Here is a 6,559-nt window from a genome sequence, read left to right as displayed (position 1 = left end):
TTATTGATCTGCTCTTAAACTCCTCTGTTATCCTTTTGAATAATTTGGCTGTGTGGTTTTGCTTCCCTCCCTCTCAATATCCCATGGATTGGCTTTGGGGGTGTTGAGAAATTTTGGAGGCATTTTGTTGCCTTGTCTTCTTATGTTTCTATTGTTTTGTTTTGTGCCAAGGTTTGTGGGCACTTATAGTGGAAAAACTTTACTGATACTGTGTTTCTCTGAAAATAAGATAATAAAATAACTGGAAAATAAGTCCTGGTCATTACCATGGTGATGGCCAATGTCATGCAGAAGATTCTTCTCTTGCTCATTGGCTACTCTGTAATGAAAGATAAGGCAAAGTGATTAGGGCTGTCACTTTGTATCTCAAGTTTTCAAGACTGATTATTTTCCAGTTAGGTCTTAATTTGGGGAAATTTGATAAAATGGAGATTTCTTTAGTTAGTACCTGCTTTTCATTGTTGTTTTCTAGGCATAGCTAACCATAGGTCTTTGTCTCTGTCCCAAGATTTAACCACCTCTCTTAATCTGGGAGAGGAGGGTGCAGTATAATTTTTCCAGCAGCATTCTGCAGGAACGGACTACAGTAATGATGATACAAAAAATATGGATATTGTCATACATACAGAATGTATTAATAACAACTATTCCACCCTGACAATGGCAAAATCAGCAACAACATATTGTCCTAGACAAACTGGATTTTTTTTTTGAGACAGGGTATCACTACATAGTTGAGACTGACCTGGAACTCACTATGTAGCCCAGGCTGGTCTCAAACTCACAGTGATCCTCCTGCCTCAGCCTCCTGAGTGCTGGGATTACAGGCATGTGCCACCACGCCTGGCTTGACAAACTGGATATTGACATATCACAAGAATAAATAATGTACTCCCTTAACCTTAGAAAAGAGAGCTATAATTTAGCTCAATGGTTCCATGTCTGCCTTGTAAGCACTAGGTCCTGAGTTCAATCCCTGGTACAACAAGAACAACAACAACAGAAAAAAAAAAGAAAAGAGATTTATAATTATCTAAAGATTAATAAAGCTTAATAGTTATACTAGTAAAGAAATGTGGATGTGAAATGGGAGAATGAAAGAAGAAAATTTAAAAACATAAAATAGAAGATAAAGTATCCTATTAAGGAGTAAAAGGATATTAATAGAATTAGATAAATGTAACAGAAAAGAATGAACAAGAAAAAGAAGATAAAAGGCCAGGATTGCAGCTCAGTGGCACTGTGCCTGCCTGGCAAGCTCAAGGTCCTAAGTTCGATCCCTGGTACCAGAAAAAGAAAAAAAAAATTCAAGGCTAGCCTGGAATATATAGTGAGTTCAAAGGGCCAGGGATTTAGCTCGGTGGTTCCTCCACCTGCCTCATAGTGAGTTCAAGGCCCATCTGAACTATGTAGCAAGACTGTCTCAAAAAAAAGAAAGGAAAGAAAAGAAAAAAGAAAAAATGATACTAAAGATGAAAAACAAAAAAGAAAGATAAAAAAGAAATCTAAAAAGAAAAAATGGAAAAAGAAAATTTCCCAATTCACCCAGAAAGTGAAGAAAGATGAGAAAAAAATGAATCTGCAAGAGAAAAAAATTCTCTATATTTTTTAATGTGTTGTTTCTTCTCAGGATCTGCAGTTTTAGAATCCAGCAAGTCATGGTTCTCTCTGTCAAGCTTTCTGGCCTGTGGGTTTGTGAAGTGTCCTTCTGTCCCACTTACCCCAGGTAGTGGCAGTCATCCAACTCAAGGCACTTCCTTGCTTATGTTGATAGTGAAGACAGTTAGATCTCTGATCTGTGCTGGACGTATGTAACAGACCAAGGTTTCAAGACACTCACTGTACTTAAAGCCAGCACTGTTAGACCCACTCATTTCTGAGAGTCACACAAACTGGGCCTGACTTTTTACCATGGAGTGTGGGGGCCTGTGTCTTTCTTGACCCAAGCTTAAACTTCTCATGGGGTCTATATCTAGTCTGCTCCCTGTCCACAACTGTCTCCTGTGGCCATCTCTTATCCAGTCACTGTGGGTGGGTTACACTGTGAACCCTGAAGTGAAGTTGTTTAGCTATTCTAAGTCCCAGTGTTAAATACAACCCCTTCCCAAAGTGGTGCCTAATTAAAAGCTCCTGGCAATATGGTGTATGTTGCATTGGATTAATTTTCCAACTTTTGCCTGCTGTGTGGAAAGAATCACTTTAGAGTAAAATCCCACATTATTTTTGCAGTTCTCACAGCTGTGGGCTCCTCATTTCTCCCTGGAACTACCCACATTGGAGGCTTACCTTGTGTCTGTGGAGGCATTTCCCCCTCCCTGGTAGTTAGGGTGAACGTCCAGACTGCTTTGTTCTTTTCTCTGCATTGTGGTCCAGTTCTCCAACTGCTCTATAGCTTCTAATTTTCCTGTCAGTTCCTTCCCATTCCCAGAGATGATCTTCTCTCTTTGCCAAGTTATTATTTTCCAAGTATCTGGATTCCAGGTCACAGAGAAGCTAAATTTTGCTGCTGATAGCTACTCCACCATTTTGGTTACTCTGAGTTTTTACTTTCTTCATAGTGTCCTTTGAAAGACATTTTGATAAAATCCAATGTATCTATTTTTTACTTTGTTGCCTATGCTTTTGGTATCCTCTCTAAGAAACCCCATACCAGGTTATAAAGATGTAGCCCTTAGTTTTCTTCAGGAGTTTTATAATTTGTCCTTATGATCATAGGTCTTCCATGAATTTTGAGTAACATCTTTGTGTCCGGTATGAGGTAAGAGTGCAGCTTCATTCTTTTGCATGTCGCTGTTATAGTAGCCCTGGATCTTTGGATCTTTTGGCAAACTTGGAATTTTCCTACTGGCCCAAACTCTCAGTTGGTTCTTGTTTTTCATGCCTTCACTAGTTCTCTGCTTTGCAGGGCCCTGGTTTCTCTGTCAGGTAAAACCCAACTGCTTTATTTTTCAAAATATCACTTTTGAATAGGTAACATAATATGCACAAATTTAAATGTAAATATGAATGCTAAAGATAGAAAGGGTATAAAGTGAAAGGCCTCCCTCTCACTGATGCCTTTTGATCACCCAAGTCTCACTCTCTGGAGACACCTACTTTTTGTTTCTCAGCATTTTATGCAGATTCAATGTTCACTCATGTTGTCACTTTTTTCATAAATTATGACATAATATATATATTCTCATATCCAGTGCTTGTTTCACTTAAGGCAATACATCTTGGTGATCTTTCCATAACAATATTCTAAAGGCCTCTTGTGTTCATCTGACTGGACATGTTGGATTTTACTGCATGAATGAACCAGAGTTTATTTAACCTGTTCTTTCTTAGTAGACTTGGGGAAGCTTCTAAGCTTTGGTTATTATAAGCCAGGCTGGAAAAATTTTCTGTTACTGTGTAAATTTTTGTGTGTAGTTTTATATCTTTAGGGTGCATCCCTACAGGGGAATAATACTATTAAAAGGATATATACTTTAAAATTTTTTACAAATAATGCCAGATTGATCTATAGACATTTTATCAATTTATATTTCTGTCAATTAATGAGTGCCTGTTTCTACATCCTGACCAACATGGTATGATTATTTTTTTGCTTTAGTATCTCAGTGTTAATTTGCATGGGTTTTGTGAATGAGGTTCGACATCTTTTCCTGTGTTTAAGAATCCTTGATATATCCTTTTTCTGTGGTCTATTCACTTTCTCTACCTTTTTCCCAGGTTGCCTATTAGTCTTTTTATTGATTTGTGAGAGTTCTGTATTGATTAAAGGTATGAAATGAAAATGCTTTCCCCACACACATTTTACCTTTTGATCCTATTTGGTTATTTTCTCCCAATACAAAACTATCTTTACTTTTATGGAGATCACTTTATCCATTTATTCTTCTATGTCTTTTGGTTTTGAGACATAGAAAGACCTTCTTTATTTCATAAAAAAAGAAATTCATAAAAATTTCTTATTTGCAATTTTATTTCATTTAAATGTGTGATCCTTGCAGAATTTCTCCACTCTTGGGCTATTATTGCTTGCTTATATTTCAATATAAACTGCATTGATTTGTTTTACTTTCAAAAAGCCCCCTTGGCATTTGTATTGGGATGACCCTAAATTTGTGGATTTACTCCGGGAGACTGCTGCCCGTAGATCTGCCTGTGTATCCAGCAAGACTGAGGGGGCAGGAGGAGAGTGGAGTCTGAACCTTCTGGAAATGTTCCTGGACCTTGAATGCACACGGCTGACCTGTGGGCCACCTCCCACTTGAATCCTTCCACCAGCCTCACTAGCAAGGGTTTTGAGCAGTGCACATCTCCGGCTCCAGGCCCTAGTGTGTGAAAATCTTCTTTTTTTTTTTTTGTACTGGGGATTGAACTCAGGTCCTTGCGCTTGCAAGGCAGGCCACTGAACCGCTGAGCTAAATCCCCGGTGTTTCGGGCCCTACTGTGGCAAGATTCACAAATGGAGGATCACACGGGACTTCTGAAAATTCTTAACAGGGAGGAGGCAGGCCCTTCCTCTTCCCCCTTTCTGTTTCCAGAAATATGTGCCTGCTGGCTAGAACTCAGTACTGTGATAGACCATAGGTCTCTGGCTAAGGTGGTACATGGGCAGGACACTGAGGACTTCCAGGTGGGGTGGAGGTGAGGATTTTGTCACCACACAGGCCTAGCAGCAATGCATACAGAGAAGGCAGGCTGTGGTTTTACTGTGAGTGAGCATAAGGAAGTTAGGGTGACCAGTTTGCATATGTGTAGGTTCAGGTCTATGGTAGGACTTGACAGCCATGAAAAACCTTCATGTATTTGGGGAAGAATTTGTAGCACCATAGTTATAGCTGTTCAGAAATATACTTGAAGCTTGAAAGTTAATGAAAATAGGAGCACTTCATACAAAATGTGGTTCTCAAGCCAGTTCCCCCTTTCAAGGTGGGATCACCATAGAAATAAGGGTCCCTTCCATTTCTTTGGAAGTTGTCTACAGGTTGAATAGTAGAGGGGCTGTGTCCTAAGAGAGGTGCCATGTCTCCCCCAGCTGCCCTCCTTTCTTCTGGAAGTACTGTCCACAACCACACATTCCCAGGGGACATACAGGTCTGTATTACTTTCTATCCAAAGTAAAAGGCCCGCTAATGTAAGAGTAGGTCCTAATAAATATGTAAATATAGAAAGGCAAATAATTTTATATGCAGAACCCAGATGCTGCCTGGCTCTTCTTGCTTCAAGGGAAGGATTAATGATAAACTCCAAATTTGTTCAGAAGCATCCTAATGCATGATGGAAGGACAAGCCCATACCCTCCACAGTGCCCTTCTCTGGGTGGGAATGGTGGGGGAGGTGTACCCCGATGGTGCTGCAGGCTCCAAGAAGTCTTCTTGTTCTTAATCTCCTTCCAGCAAGTCCTGCGACCCCATACCTGCTTTCCAGGGGCCCTTGCTTCCACCGTGGGAGCTGATACAGACCTTGCAGAAGAGTAGGCTGTGCCCTGCAGCTGCAGTTGTTATGTTAGCAGGAGCTGTCTGGAGGCCCAGCATGATTGGGCATGTACATGGGTGCCAGCCTCACCCTAATGTAACCCAAGCTTTAGCTCCCCTCACCCTACAGAATATTTCCAAGCCCTTCTAGCCCCTTGAAATCCAGGCCCAAGAACATGAGGCCCAGAGGGGAGAAAGCTTCTGTTTCACCTGTTAGGAACAGCTCCACTTCCCTTAGGGCACATCCTGACCTCTGCCTTTGAGATTCGGCCTTGCCCTAATGTCCTGGTGCTGACACTCTTCACAGTGTGTACTGCAGAGTCAGCTGGAGCACATTTTACAAATGGAGATTCATGGGTCTCATTCCAGATGTTGTCAGATCATAGCAGTGGGGCCTAGTGCCTGCAGGGTCAGCACCTTCTTGGAATCAGGAGCTCGGGTCTTAAATACTCTACGTTGGGGACATCGGTGCTGCAGTCTGAGCTTCCCAGCCTGTCACGTCATGTAAGGAAGGGAGTGGAGTTTACCAACTTGCCTCACTCCTCCAGGTCCCTGCTTGTGATCTGTGATATGCTGCGGGTATGGTCTAGTTCCTCACACAGGGCGTTCCCCATCAGGAAATGTGACCCGGGGCCGCAAAGCTCTGCCTAAACTGGGCCCTCCCAATCGGGGTCACAGGAACAATGAGGCTTTCTGGGCTTCAGCTCCTCGGGTGTCACTTCAGGGACCAGCAAACAGTCTTCACTTTTTCATTTGCATAACCAAATAGTTGGGCAGAGTGCTTTCCCTGGAACAGAGGCGTCTGCACACAGCATTGTTTCACAGGAACCCCTAGGCCTCCCATGGAACTTAGGGAGACAGGGACACCCAGACCAAAGGTGTACACTGGAGTGGCCCCAGTCAGGAACAGGGATCACCCTCCACTTTGGCCACAGATGTGTCTTTGCTTTCAGTTGTTACTGTGCTTTAAAAAAAAATGGACCCTGGGTCAGGGACCTAGCTCAGTGGCACTGCACTTGCCTTGCAAGTGTAAGGTCCTGAGTTCACTTCCAGGTACAAAAAAAAAAAAAAAAAAAAAAAAAAAAAAAATT

The sequence above is a fragment of the Fukomys damarensis genome, unplaced genomic scaffold (genome assembly GCF_012274545.1).
Source record: "Fukomys damarensis isolate Sample0158 unplaced genomic scaffold, DMR_v1.0_HiC HiC_scaffold_1, whole genome shotgun sequence".
Lineage (NCBI taxonomy): Eukaryota > Metazoa > Chordata > Mammalia > Rodentia > Bathyergidae > Fukomys > Fukomys damarensis.
This window is presented reverse-complemented; position numbering follows the sequence as displayed.